Below are 16,078 nucleotides of genomic sequence, written 5' to 3'. Positions count from 1 at the left end.
CATTTGGCGCCCACTGTGGGGTCTCGGCAAAACTTTCTCATGTCGCACAAAAACATCATTTACACCTCAACAACACGATGTATGGATCATCTCCCACCAGGAGTGAACCTCGCACGCCACCAGACATGGCGTAACTTTTGACAAATGTTGAGAATCTGCGCCAATACAACGAGTCCTTGCAGGAGAGTGTTCACACACTTCAACAAAGCACTGGAGAATAGGAGGCAGAATAGGAACTTTGGGATCCTCAACCTCTTTCAGAAGCAATTTGGGAGGACCAACTTCCTGAAAACTTCAAACCATTACATTTGTCGTCTTTTTATGGCAAAAATGATCCACTAGAGCATATAATTTCAATTAACAATCAAACGACGATAGTTGGTGCTTCTAATTCTTTAAAGTGAAAACTTATGGCAGGAACGTTCAAAGATGTTGTCATACACTGGTACATGAGTTTGCCTAGATTATCCATCATCGGGTACCAGGATCTGACCAGGAAGATGATGCAATATTTTTCCGCCAGCAAGCATAGAAAGGTGTCCACCACCATCCTGTTCAACATCCGTCAGAGGGCCTCTGAGTCTCTCTGAGAATATATGGCATGATTCAATGAAGAGACAATAAAACTTTTTCATTTAAATCAAGAAATGTTCATAGGAGCCTTCCAGAATGGCATAAAGGTTGGTCATTTCAATGAGTATTTGGCTCAAAAGCCGACCACCATCATGGATGAAGTCATGAATAAAGCAAAATATTACATTAAGGGTGAAGAAAGCAATATGGAGAAGAGATTCTGATATGCTAAGGAGAAGGTGCAACCTATGCATGACGGACCCGGGCCTAGAAAGGTCACCATAGGCATGGGTCAATGGACATATCGACAATGAAGCCTTCCTGAAGGCCATACGACAACTTCACTGAGAGCCTTACTCCGGTTAATTCAAAATGCGTGGATATTCTGCACGAAGTGTACCATCTCAAATTAATACCAGAACCCAATCGCCCCAAGAAAGCCAATGCCATAATGGGAAGACGAGAATGCTTAATGTGTTTATCATCATTTGTGAGGCCATCATACAAAAGACAGTCATCAGCTAAAAAAAGAAATCAGGATCCTGATCCCAAGAGGCCGTTTGTTATCATACGTGAAAGATACTAAAGGAGAAGCTGGAAACGAGATCCTTTCCAGAGAGAGGCAAACTCTTATAATTTATCCACTAAGAAGGGGAAGAGTACAATGGAGGTTTGCGAAACCAAAGTAACACACCACACACTCAATACCATCTCAGGAGGTTTTGCTGGGGGAGGTGAAACAAGCTTGGTCAGTAATGCACGTCCCTATAGCTATCATTGATGTGAAACGAAGGAAGCTTACTTTTGAGGCCGGTGAAAGGAAAATTGAGTTCATTCTTTCCCAGTTTTTAAAAGCCCCAACTATCGATGATTCATGTTGTTTTGTTAACATCATCGACGAATGTTTAAAAGAACTATTTTAATAGGCACCTTGTAACACCTCAAAATTTGCCCTCCTCTCTTGGGACTAAGCTTAACATATTGCATTACATTTTTAGGTCATTAGGCATTGCATATTGCATATCATGTGGTTACATTGTGCAAGCCATTCTCCCAAGTCTTGATCAGGAGATGAGGAAGTCAAAGTGCGAGCTAGGGTTTATTGACTGATCATTGGCCATCTGAGGATTGGGCTGTGAATTAGGGTTTTGTGATTCTCAATGGAGGTTGGTCTTCATCTTGATTGCAATGATACATCATCATCATCATGATTGGGTGTCATCAAGTGATTGAAGAAGATTCCTTGAGATTAGGGTTTTGACCACTGGTCAACCCTAATCAGCTGCATTGGGCCAGTCAGGGCATGATCAGGAGATGAGGTTTATGATGGTTATGGGGTTCATTATGTGATTTTATGGAGATAATTGAGGCTAGGGTTTCACCCTTGAGCCATTTCAGTTGAAGATTGGGGCTCAGATTGATCTATGCATGGTCAGATTCATCTATCAGATGAAAAAGTCAACTGTGGTCAACTGTACATGATCTGATGGATTTGGAGGTGGAAATGAGTTGGATACACTTCATTCATGTTGGAACAAGTGTTATATGACATCTCAAAGCTTAAGAATGAAGAAAATCAAGTCAGAACAAAAACTGCCAAAAATAGAAAGTGACTTGTAATTGAAGTTTCCAAAAATGGAAAGTTTTGGACCTCAGAGCCACGTGTCCAAGGAAGCTTCAAATGAAAAATTGTTCAACATGAAAGTTGTAGATCTTGTTCTCACCTTTCCAAAAAGTCCAAGAACTTGAAAATCCCATGTATGGTTGGAAAGTTATGGCTCAGTGAATTTCAAAAATGACCCATAATCAGGAGGCCATAACTTCCACATGGTTTGTCCAAATTGCAAGTTCTTTATATGCACAAACTCCATTTGACATGTACTTTCATGGTGCATAATTGGATTTTTCCAAAAGTGGTCAATGCAAAAAGTCAAATTTCAACTGGACAGTTAAATGGACCAGGGGCAAAATTGTCCAACTTGTGAAATAATTGGAATTTTTGAGTGGGGATTTTTGCAACACCTCATGAATGGTATTTAAAATTTTTTGGAATCATCACTTCATGCCTAAGGCTTGTAATTTGAGATTTGGCTTGAAAAATGAAATGGCAAAAATGGACAAAGTGGCATTCACATGTGATTTTGCAAATTACACAACCAATGAGAGTGGGACAAGTTTCAACAGCTCACACATGGCATTTGGAAGTTGTGTGAGCTGTCAAACAGGTGGCATTGAGCTGTCCTATGAAATTCCCATTTTGCCCTCGCTTGAAAAATTAGCACTTTCATTAACAATTCCAATTTGCATAATTACATGATTAAGCTTGGATTAGTGCATCATATATAATCTTAATCACATGCTAAGCATAACAAAAAAATCATTTCACCAAAATTCAGATCTAAAACTCTTCATTTTCTCAAGTTTTCTCTCAAGAACATTGAACTTCAAATCCACAATTCTTCACCAAATCTCAATCAATCTTCATAATTCCTTTTGCATTGAACTTCTTCTATCCTCGTGATCATCTGTTTGTGGAGATTGAAGGTGGAAAAGGCTTGGATCGTGACTGTTCATAACAACCTCAACAATGGTGAATTGTGATTTCGAGCATTAGGAGCAAAATCGAGTGCATCTGAGCATAGCATCTCATTTCCACAAGGTCATAGCGCATCTGTTTGAGGAAGAAAAGCTCGAAGAACACTGATCTCACTGCTGCCATTTCCAGGTTTGAAGAAATTCGATTCTCACGATTTGTTAATTGTTCATATGTGTTTGGAAGTTCATGCTACGTAGGTTATGATGATATATGTAGTTTAGCAAATAATGAACCATAGGCTGCGCAATCGTGATTTGAAGTTTCATGTCCAAACCCTAGATCGATAGATTCACATGATTTAGGAAGAGTTGGACAAAAATAAGTTCATATTCGTGTTGTTGATGTTCATACGGTTCGAATGGTCCCATGCTTGTTAATTTCCATGAAGATTTGATGTTCTTCAATTTTGTGAATTTCTGGAAATGTTGCGCTGAAGGTGATGATGAAACACTGTTTGATCCAATTTTTGGTTTGAATTTTCAAACCAGGCGTTTACCGCCCCCGCCTAATTTAATTACCAAACTGCCATTGTAAATTTCATTTAATTTAAATAATTCATAAAAAATCATTAACACATGAAATAATTCATAAAAAATCATAGAAATATCAGAAAAATATGAGAATTGTTTCTTTGACTTTGTTGTTGAGGGTAGAATTTGTTTGACCTATTGGTCAAAGTTGTGCATGGCAAAAATATTGTTTGACCTAGGCTTATTTCACATGTGTTCAAAATTGATACATTTTACCATTTGGTTTATGAAATGCTCATAATGTAAAATAAATTCTTGAAAATTTTTGAGATGATTGTTGACTGGCTGATGTTCATTTATATGTAAATTTCATGAGTTTTTGATACCTGGCCATGGAGATACAAATTTTTGAACTTAGGTGTGACAATTTGTGTCACACCTCATTATGTCAACTTGCTGGATTTAATTGAGTGGTCTATACTTGTTAGAATGAAATGAAATTTTGCATGGTGAATCATTAACATGTTAAGATGCTTTGTGAATTTTTGTGGAATTTTACATTGCATTTTCAAATTGTTTGGTATTTTTCATCTCTGGTGGTTGAAATTGCAAGTTCATGTGACATAGGTTGGCAAATCTTTTGAGAAATGCTCATATGGTATTGGATTGTCATGAAATTTGATATGCTTGTAATAGACACATTGTGTGACATCCCTGTTTTGGTCTTATCCATTTCTTTTTTGTTTTCATGAAGTTATGGATTTTTGAAGTGAGTTCATGTATTGATGTTGTGAATTGGAGCATGTAATTGTATCTGTTTTTGTTGATTTTCATTGACATGGTTCCATTTACCCAATTGAGCTCAAATTTGACATGGTAGACTTTGAATATCCCCTGTTTATGTGTAATTTATTTGAGAATTTTTGAAGTTGTTTTGATGTGGATTTGAATGCAATAGTTCTGTTTGCATGTTTGATGCTTCATTTGGACCAAGGTGGATTGTTTTGTGCATAACATGAGCATGATGAATGATATAAACATGGGACTAATTGTGTTGGCTCTTGTTTGACTTTAGCTTGAGTTTGGTTAGAGATACCTTGCTGTTTAGGATTTTTTCTTGCCTTTGGACCCTAGGCTTAGCCTAGTGGTCTTGTTGCTAATATTTGCTTGATTTTTCAGGATCAAAAGCATAATGCACATGGAGAATGAATCAAGTTAAATGCAATTGATGTTGTTTGATGTTTGTACACTAACATAACATTGTTTTGTAGGTTGTGAAGTTTGGGATTAAGCTTTGAGCTTGCTTTGTTGTGCATTGATCTGTATAGATTAATTGGTTGATACTTGCTGTTTAGTTTTGTCTGTCTGAATACTAACTGTGTTTGACTGTTTCCAGGTACTTTTAGTTGCTCAGTTCCTTGTGAACTTTTGCTTTGCTTTGCTTAAGCAACTTGCATTGAGGTATAACTTCCTAACTTCATGTAGTCTGGAGACCCGGCTGTTACCGGGACGGGCAAATAAATGTCTGAAGTCCTCCTTAAGAGGCAATGATTGTGGTTGTTTATTTTTTGTGCCTAAGCAGGTAAAGTCCTCTAAAGAGGCAATTGGTGGAAGGTAGGGATATGCAATCTATCTGTCATACCCCGATTTTGATCCTGAAATTTTTCCATTTTTTCTTTTATTTTTTTGCATTTTGCATACATTCATCAGTATAAAACGGATTTTAATATCTTGACTTTTTTATTTTTAATTTGATTTTAATTTCGAATTAAGTTTAATTCCAATTGTCAATTTAATCTTAATTGTTTATTTTTACTAACGATTAAAACTCTAATTGATTTTTATTTCCAAATGAATGTTAGAGTCGATATCCAAGTAATTTTAAATGAATTATTTTTAATTTGATTTTAATTTGGTTTTTTACTGATTTGTTATTATTATTTAAATTGATATTTAAAATTAGTCTTTGATTATTTCTAAAAAAAATCCATTTTATATCCATAGTACATTTCAAAATCAAAATAGCACATGCCACAAACATGTAGTTTCTGCTGAAAATGTGTCGGCCAGAGTTGTTGAAAGAGTTTCGTCGCTTGCATTTGTTTGGGGGCGGAAAGGTCAGGTTGCAAGATTTGTTGAAATAAAATTGAAAGTATTGGAGAATGGTCTCTCGACGGGACGAATATAGGGTTGGCATATGGTTAGATGATCAAATGTTGGTAGTGCTTATCTCAATTGGACATTTGATTTTATCTGTTGAAGTTGGAACCTGCTTTGGGAATTCTTAGTATCCCATCAATTTCTTTTGTGAAAACCTGTGTTATTTGCAAGCAAATTCACGGTTCCTGCACACCGTGCTACAAATGCTCCACTTATTTCCATGCCATGTGTGCATGAAAGGCGGTTACCGTATGGATTTGCATTGTTCGAAAAAATGGAAAGACAATAACAAAAATGGTTTCATAACTGTCCTTACCACAGAGCTCCAAATCTAGACAACATTTTGATTTCGCAAACCCCTTTTGGGGTCATTTCAACCGTAAGCCTATGACTTGTATATAATTATGACAGGATTGTATACAGTTGTTGTTTTACATAATGATGAAAGAAAAGCCGGTAAACTATCTGCTAATCACAATGTAGAACTTCCTCCAAATGCTATTCTCTCCATCCCGAAGCCATGCCAATTCTGCAATGCTTCCAGCCGCCGCAGCCCAAACTTCAGATTGGGGGTATTTCTGCTACAACGCTACCTGAAACAGAGTTGGAAACACGCGTTAAGGACTTACACCTAACAGGAACAGAGACAAAGATGAATAATAATTGACGACATTAAAGAACTATGCAAAAGCAGCAAAAGCAGTTCTGTTACCGCAAGGAACATCTTCAACAGTCCAGCCAGTTATACAAAATGATATGGACATATTCACATCATCCGGAATAGCTCAGCTACAATTGGAAGAACAATTCTGAGGGGAATCAACAACTTGCAAATTTCTTTTTTCAGACCCAACAACATCATGTTGTTTCTGCATCCAACACATCTTTTTAAGCATCAAACGTTGGAATTCAACAACGGCAGCCATGGAGATTATCAAGAAAGCACTAACAAGACAGCAGATAGAAGAGACTCAAACCATTGTGACAACTCCTGAGAAGTGGGATATTATCACACGAAAGTCCGGAGACCGAACTTATGCACAACTTGTTGAGGATCTGTTTGCTGATGGACATGCACAAGTTTTGGTATCCACTGCTATCCTTGCCTGGGGTGTGAATCTTCCTACCCATACAGTGATAATTAAAGGCCCCAATATGATTCTTATGGCGAGGGAATAATTGTTACTGGCCACAGTGAGTTACAATATTACCTCTTTCTCATGAACCAACAACTTCCTGTTGAGAGCCGGTTTATTTCAAAGTTGGCCGATCAGTTGAATGCAGAAGTACTTCTTGGTACGGTTCAAAACACACATGAAACCTGCAAAGAATCAAACCAAATTCTCGTGACTTCAGTTGCATCCATACCCAACTCAGAAAAACAAAAAAAAAACAATAAACAGAAAAACAAATCAAATCTTTAGGAAACTCTCCAGAGTGGATCCCGAGCTCGACCGCCTCGAATCGCTTCCATGGAACTCTTCTCTCCCTCAACATGATGAACAAGACGACAACACTTGTTCACTCTTCACCGGCTCCATTGAATTCGAAGGAGGTTTTCTTTCACTTGAAGAGACCATTGATGAAACTGAATATTATGCATGGAACGAGTTAAGGCTTCATCCTCTTTTAATGGAAGCAATACACAAGTTGGGATTCAAGGAACCAACACCGATACAAAAAGTTGTATTCCGTCTGCTGCTCATCAAGGGGAGGATGTCATTGGGGCTGCAGAGACAGGATACTGAGTGAGATAACTCCCATTCACCAAGTTGCCTGCATAGAAAACTAAAAAAAAACAAGAGGAATCGTAACAGAACCAAGGTCACAAGCAGCAAAAAATATCATCATTGCCGAGTTTGTCAAAGGCAAACCTGAAATGTAACCGTGTGCCAAAACTAGCCGGCAAGAGCAATAAGCATTGTCTTCTGTAGTAAACCAGCGCCCTCGGAGAGGAAGAGTCAACCAAAGAAACATGTTGTGGAAAAACCAAGAAGCTGTTTTGTCGCTATCAATCCTATCAACATCAAGTTTGTTTATCTAAAGAGGAGTCTAGTTGAGGAACTCTTAAAGGATCTTGAAACTTTTGAGACCAAAGTAGTTAGAAGCTTCATAAGAATCAAGTGTGACCCAAACGACTACCTTCAGGAAAATTCACACCAGCTGCTGCGAATAACCGGTATAAAGAAGAGCTCAGGAGTGGATGGGGAAATTTGCTTGCGAGCTTCTGGTTTCATTAAAGACATCAGCATTAATGTGAGAAAAGCCAACAAGGTTGTGAGAAAGGCCAAACCGAATTCTTGGACGGGTGTTAAACCGAGTGCGCCAACAAGGTTGTGAGAAAAGCCAAACCGATTTCACTGCAGTAACAAAAGATTAACAGCGGAAAGTTAAATCTCAAAAAGTTCCCAAATTGGAATTGGGACAAAAGCAAAGGAAAAAGCTAGGTACAGATTACCTTTCCAGAAAATAGCATCAAACAGGATAACTCGTTTCTGAGCGGACAAAAGTGCTTCTGAGAACTTTCTCCTTTGGAACCTTTGAGCACCAACCGAAACCCTAAATCAACAGAGCATAAATAGGGAGAACGAAATCAGTAGAGCACACGAAAAAATAGAGAGAGGGAGGCGACCATAAACACGAAACCCTAATTCAAAAAAAAGAGAAGAAAGAAACCTAATCGAGAAACGGCGAAAGAACTGAGGTTGAAGCAGGAAGATTTTAACCTCGCCGTTATGTCAACTTGCTGGATTTAATTGAGTGGTCTATACTTGTTAGAATGAAATGAAATTTTGCATGGTGAATCATTAACATGTTAAGATGCTTTGTGAATTTTTGTGGAATTTTACATTGCATTTTCAAATTGTTTGGTATTTTTCATCTCTGGTGGTTGAAATTGCAAGTTCATGTGACATAGGTTGGCAAATCTTTTGAGAAATGCTCATATGGTATTGGATTGTCATGAAATTTGATATGCTTGTAATAGACACATTGTGTGACATCCCTGTTTTGGTCTTATCCATTTCTTTTTTGTTTTCATGAAGTTATGGATTTTTGAAGTGAGTTCATGTATTGATGTTGTGAATTGGAGCATGTAATTGTGTCTGTTTTTGTTGATTTTCATTGACATGGTTCCATTTGCCCAATTGAGCTCAAATTTGACATGGTAGACTTTGAATATCCCCTGTTTATGTGTAATTTATTTGAGAATTTTTGAAGTTGTTTTGATGTGGATTTGAATGCAATAGTTCTGTTTGCATGTTTGATGCTTCATTTGGACCAAGGTGGATTGTTTTGTGCATAACATGAGCATGATGAATGATATAAACATGGGACTAATTGTGTTGGCTCTTGTTTGACTTTAGCTTGAGTTTGGTTAGAGATACCTTGTTGTTTAGGATTTTTTCTTGCCTTTGGACCCTAGGCTTAGCCTAGTGGTCTTGTTGCTAATATTTGCTTGATTTTTCAGGATCAAAAGCATAATGCACATGGAGAATGAATCAAGTTAAATGCAATTGATGTTGTTTGATGTTTGTACACTAACATAACATTGTTTTGTAGGTTGTGAAGTTTGGGATTAAGCTTTGAGCTTGCTTTGTTGTGCATTGATCTGTATAGATTAATTGGTTGATACTTGCTGTTTAGTTTTGTCTGTCTGAATACTAACTGTGTTTGACTGTTTCCAGGTACTTTTAGTTGCTCAGTTCCTTGTGAACTTTTGCTTTGCTTTGCTTAAGCAACTTGCATTGAGGTATAACTTCCTAACTTCATGTAGTCTGGAGACCCGGCTGTTACCGGGCCGGGCAAATAAATGTCTGAAGTCCTCCTTAAGAGGCAATGATTGTGGTTGTTTATTTTTTGTGCCTAAGCAGGTAAAGTCCTCTAAAGAGGCAATTGGTGGAAGGTAGGGATATGCAATCTATCCCCCACTATTCAGTTGAGTCTTCTCCTTGCTCCCATTACATGGTTGTAGCATTGAGATCATAAGCCCAAGATCCGTGCAGTGCACATTGTGTCAGAGTCATCGAGTATAGAAGGGTTCCCCTATTCTGGACCCATGCTCATTTGTCAGAAGCTCTCCCTGGTTAGGGATAAGAGCTGTGAGGTCTGATCCTCACTTCACCTCTCATCTGTTTCACCTTAGCCTCGTAATGGCAAGGTTAAGAGCAAACCCAGCCCGTACAGACGACTCGCTTCGGCAGTCAAACCTATTGTGTGAGCCGCTTGTTTGGTTATAGTGCGTGCTGTGTGGATATCTGTTTGAGATGCTTGTTCTCATTTGATGTATGCTTGAATTATGTTGTATGCTTGTGTGCTTGCTTCTTTCCTGGATAGGAATAGTTTGCTTATGCAAGTAGGATAGAAAATCGAACTTAGGGTGACTTTGCATGACAACATCTAGGCTCGAGTCGTAGTCTCCCTAGTGTCGTGTCTTCCCCTGGTTTCTGGTTAGGAATCTTTCTTCCCTTTCAGGGGAACTACATCGCCCTGATCCTCGTTCCAGACGAGGTATGTAGGCAGGTGGTCGTGCGAGACCACTCCGGGCAACCTTTTTCTTTTTTGCGTGCGTTTACTTGTTATCTGACTGTGTGTTTGGTTCGGATGCCAACGTAAGCCCAGTAATTGGCTGTCGGGCTCCACGTTTGCCGTTTTGAGTGTGTTTTGGTTCGGATGCCGACGTAAGCCCAGTGATTGGCAGTCGGGCTCCACGTTTGCCGTTTTGTGCGTGTTTTGGTTCGGATGCCGACGTAATTCCATCCAGTGGTTGTCGGGCTCCATGTTTGCCACCCTTGTGTGTTTGTATGTTTTGTGTTGTTTGGCGTGCGTAAGCCGGACTACAGTGGCTCTGATTCTTGTTCCAGACAAGATATGTAGGCATAAGGTGCGATACCTTATCGAGCTCGTTCCTCTTAACCCCACCTGCGTTCCCCGTGTGTGTGTGTGATGTTTAGCAACCTATTCTTTATTCTAGGACGTGGATCCCGTCGAGTACGACGGACGTGAGGGGTGCTAATACCTTCCCCTTGCGTAACCGACTCCCGAACCTTTTCTCTCTGGTCGCGAGACCATGTCTTTCCAGGTTTCTCTGAGCGTTTCCTTTCCCTATCTTGGGATAAATAACGTTTAGTGGCGGCTCTGTGTTGTATTTTTGTTTGAGCTCGCCGGTTGTTTTTTCGCGGATGCGACAGCTGGCGACTCTGCTGGGGACATTCAATGTAGACCTATGCTGGTCCATCGTCCCTAAGCGAGTCTCTCCTAGCGTTCTAGGATAGTTTGGGTTGCTTGTGTTGTGTTATTTATTGCATTTATTATTCTAACCCTTGTTTATATATTTGCATTAAATACTTGCATGCATCATACTATCATGTTGTTGCCATCCTCTATGCAGGTGATTCCGTTATTTGGGGTGGGTGTTCTGAGTGGGGCTAAAACCCAGGCCCGAGTATACACCTAGGATTAGTGTGGGTCTCACGTTCCTCATTTGCTAAATCAGCATGATGTTGTAACGTGACATACCACAAGCCGGACGAGGTTCAGTCGATAGTGCTTTCCATTGTGGAATATTTCACTTTGGCTTAGTTACTTCATCTGAGCTGTGGACTCTGGTGACCGATCATTTCCCGGATCTTTGGTTTAAACGGTCTTAAGGGAGCTACAATGGCACACCCGAAAGGGCAAACCCATTGAGTATCTCCGCCCGATTGTCGAGACTATTATCCGCCTTAGGATGACCTGTTTAGAATTTACCTGTGAGGGGAGGTTGTTTCTTTCAGATGCATGTTCAGATGGTGACTTTTGGTCTGTGATTCAGAGACATATTTATAAGTCGGATTTATGGTCATTTATTGCCGTGACGCCGGAGTGCTGTCCGTGATTTATCAGTGGGGATCCGTTTATTTCAGGATTCCCCGGGCCGAGATATTTATCAGTGGGGATCCGTTTATTTCAGGATTCCCCGGGCCGATTCAGGTGATGGTGTGTCTGCTCAGAGACCAGTGATGATGATGATGTATCTGTCTTCCGTTTATTTCGGAACCCGGGGGTCTGATTGATGATTGTACACTCCTCAGATGGTTATGATCAGTTCAGAGACCAAATTCAGTACAGAGGATCAGATGACTTGGGGGATGGCAACGCATTGCATTCACTCATCTGCATCATTCTCATTTTGCATTCATCTGCACCAAACTTACGTCTAGCCGTATGGGGAGTATGATGGATTGAGAATCTGGTTGAGAGACATCTGGATGTCAAAATGTTATTGGTGAAATATTATCTGTCTCGATGAAACCAGAATCAAAGGACAGAATCTTCCTCATATGGACGGACGTTGCATTCATGCATATTAACCTGTTTGCTGTTTTGCAGGAATCATTGCTCGCGCTCGTAGAACTGTACCTTTGCACTCAACACGCCCTCACAGATACTTCACCAGACGCAATACTCCTCGACTGATGGATCTTCCCAACACAGACATCCTCGAGCTGAAGGACAAGATGACTGAGCTGATCAACATCATGCAGGGTTTTGTAGTTGGTCAGAAGGCTCTAGCTGACAAGGTCGCGAAGCTCGAGCGAGCTTCAGCTGCTAACAGTGTTGTTAATCTGGATGGTGTCTCCAATCAGGGGCTGGGCAGATCCAGAGACGGTGAAAAAAGAGAAACTGTTGGTGTGGTGAATAATGCTGGTGCTGGTGGCCAACCGGGGCAGAATCAGAAAGACAATTTTGTGCCTCCGTTCTATGGGTTTGATGAGGACCGAGAGGAAGACCGGGAAGCAGACCAGTTTTCAATGCATAATGAGCCACTTGGGCAATATGGTGTTCAACCACAAAGCAAAGAAATTCAGTTACTGGCAGAGAAGGTAAGGGCTCTGGAAAGCCATGCTACTCCGGGGTTTGTCAACATGTCCAACATGGGGCTGGTAGAGGGGATCGTGATCCCACAAAAGTTCAAGGCGCCCAGTTTTGACAAATACAATGGGAGTTCCTGCCCGGAAACCCATCTTCAAGCTTTCGTCCGCAAGATCTCCGCATACACAACAGATCAGAAGCTCTGGATGTACTTCTTCCAGGACAGTCTGTCCGGAGGATCCTTGGAGTGGTATACCAAGCTGAAATCTGCTGACATCAAGAGTTGGCAAGATCTGGGAGATGCATTCTTTAGACAATATCAGTTCAATGCTGATATGGCTCCGAGTCGTACCCAGCTGCAGGGTATGTCTCAGAAAAACAATGAGGGGTTTAAAGAGTATGCTCAAAGGTGGAGGGAGTTGGCTGCCAGAGTTCAACCTCCATTAGTAGACAGAGAGATGTCTGACCTATTCATGGGTACCCTGCAAGGGGTTTTTGCCGAAAGGATGGTGGGTTGTCCAGTAACCAACTTTGCCGATATTGTGGTGGCCGGAGAAAGAATTGAAAGTTGGCTGAAAATGGGGAAAATACAAGGTAATGCTTCATCATCGGGATCGAAGAAGCCATTCGGGAACGGTCAGCGCAAGAATGAAGGTGAATCAAGTGCTGTGTATGCCCAGGGAGGACACGGTAGGGATCGTTACTACCAGCACACTGCTGCTGTAACCCTTCCTGCTGGCAATCAGTCAGTACGACAACAACGTCAGCCACCTCAACAGAGAACCGGGTACCAGATGAGAGGAAAAGGGGTTGATCGCCATTTTGGCAAGCCTCCTGTGACATACGCTGTTTTGTTCAAGAAACTGATGGATCTTGGGTTGGTTCAGCCGAGGGCGATGGTTCCGATGAGATCAGATCAGAGGCCTCCTAACTATGATGAGAACGCCCAGTGTGAATTTCATTCTGGAACACCGGGGCATAACATTGAGGGCTGTAGAGCATTCAAGAATGTTGTTCAGGACCTGGTGGACTCCAAGGCTATTAACTTTGCACCGTCACCGAATGTTAATGCTAATCCTATGCCGGCACATGGTCAGGCAATGGTAAGTGCAATTGCTGAAGATTCGGATCACGCCTGTGCAGTAGGTGGAGAGACTGACAATGACTGCAAGTTCAGTGGTTGGATAAAGCCGTGCGTACCAGGAAGCTGGAAGGCTTAAAGAGATCAGCACTGACACTCGTCCGGAAGAGTAATGATTTCTGTTTTGATTTTATCTACATGAAAGCCATACGTGTTGCCCGACACGTAATGGTTCATTGTAAGGGCCACCTCATGTCTAAATTTGCATTTTTTTGCATCATTAATAAATGGATGTTTTTCAGTCAAAAAGCGGTGTTCCCTGTTTTTCATTTATTTTTGCAGTTTAAAAACAAATAAAAATGGCAATGTTTGTTTTCTGTTTTTTCCTTTTTGATTTGTCTTGTTCCGAATTCAAAAATAATTCTCCGGATCTCGTTGATAACAATTTGGTTACACCTTCATATGACTTCGACAATCCGAGCGATCAGGCTGAAGAAGGAGGCGAAGAAGATTGTGATCTGCTGGAATTAGCCAGGATGTTAAACAAGAGGAGAAGGTGATTCGGTCGCACGAGGGGCGATTCAAGATTGTTTTTCCAAGCACCACCGAGGTCAGGAAGGAAGTGAAATTAGAGCCATTTCAGAGGCAAGCCGAGAGCAGAAGGGTAGTCTTGATACCTTCGCCTGGTCATGTCAGGATATGCCAGGGTCGGATGCCAATGTCATTATGCACAAGCTACCACGGGGAGAAGACTGTTCTCTAGAGGAGCAGAACGCCAGTGCCTATATCAGAAGAGCCAGGGTGACTTTGTTTCATGATATGATTCATCATGAAAGCTATGATGTGACATGATAGCAAAGTCCCAAGCAGGAGAGGGGCATCTGGCAGACCGGGGCAAGTCGTTCGACTGGTTGAGACAATTCAAACTGAGGTTGAATTCAAGTAAGTGCACTATCAGAGTGCGATCCGGTAAGATGTTGGGGTTCATTGTCAGAGAGGAATCGAGGTTCATCCTGCTAAAAAAAATAATAATAATAATACTAATAATAATAAATAATAAGAGAAGCGCCTGAACCGAGAAAAAGAAAAGAGAGGTTCGTGGTTTCTTAGAAAGATGGAACTACCTGTCATGGTTCACATCTTATCTAACAACCACGTGAACCCATATTCAAGCTGTAAAAAAAAATCAAACGGTCAGGTGGATAATGATTGCCAAGGGGCATTGAAAGAAAGAAAGAATAAGTTGCAGGAACCTCTGATTCTGATACTTCCTGTGGAAGGAGCAATTGTCAATCTTGTACTTGACGGCCTTCAAGGGGTCTACGAGGTGAAATGGGTCAGCGTGACGAGTCTTGTCGAAAAGTGCATGCAATTTACCTTAGCAAAAAGTTTATTGACTGTGAAACAGTACATTCACTGTTCGAGAAAACTTGCTGTACTTTGGCATAGGCTGCTCGCCGACTGAGACAGTGTATGCTGGTTCATACCACTTTGTGGGTTTCCAAGATGGATCCGATCAAGTATGGGTTTGAGCATCCAGCATCGACCGGACGGGTTATGAGAGTGCAAGAGAATGTTGACTGATTTGTGATACTCTCAGAAAGCAATCAAGGAGTGTATCGTCTGATTACGTCGTTCCGCAACTCACTGAGGGTTATCAACCGATGAAGTTTGAGTTCCCTGATGAGGACATCTCGAGGTGCTCTAATCGAAAGATTGAGAGTGACCGATCCCGGAGGAGGGGCCTGACCCTGAATCCGAACGGGTTCTGATGTCTGATGGGGGAGGATAAGGTGGATGAGGTAGTGCTTCCCGGGGCACGAGGGAATGTACCGACGATGGTGACTGAATACGAAGTTTGTATCCTGGGTACCGTACCGCGGTACGTACGTCTGCGGGGGCAAACGCCTTTCTCACTCAGAGAGCTTGATTGAAGAGAAGAGGCTGGTGGCCATCCGTCATGGGCAGTTGTATCAGCAGAGGATGAAGCGTGCTTTTGACAAGAAGGTGCGACCTCGGGTATATCACGTGGGTGATATGGTGCTGAAAAGGATCCTTCCTCCTCAAAACGATCGAAGGGGCAAATGGGCGCCGAATTACGAAGGTCCTATTGGTCAAGAAGGTCTTCTCTGGCGGAGCCTTGTTGTTAACGACCAGGGATGGCGAGGATTTTCCATCCCCTGTGAATGCGGACGCAGTTAAAAAATACTTCGTATAAATTGACCCGCTGGACGAAAAGAACAAAATAGTCCAGGCAAAAATGGGCATCCCGGCGAACCAAAAACAGAAAGAAAGGTTCGGGCAAAAATTAGGGATAAAATGAAATAACTGTACACCCGGCAAGTC

Source organism: Lathyrus oleraceus, chromosome 3, assembly GCF_024323335.1.
Source record: "Lathyrus oleraceus cultivar Zhongwan6 chromosome 3, CAAS_Psat_ZW6_1.0, whole genome shotgun sequence".
Lineage (NCBI taxonomy): Eukaryota > Viridiplantae > Streptophyta > Magnoliopsida > Fabales > Fabaceae > Lathyrus > Lathyrus oleraceus.
This window is presented reverse-complemented; position numbering follows the sequence as displayed.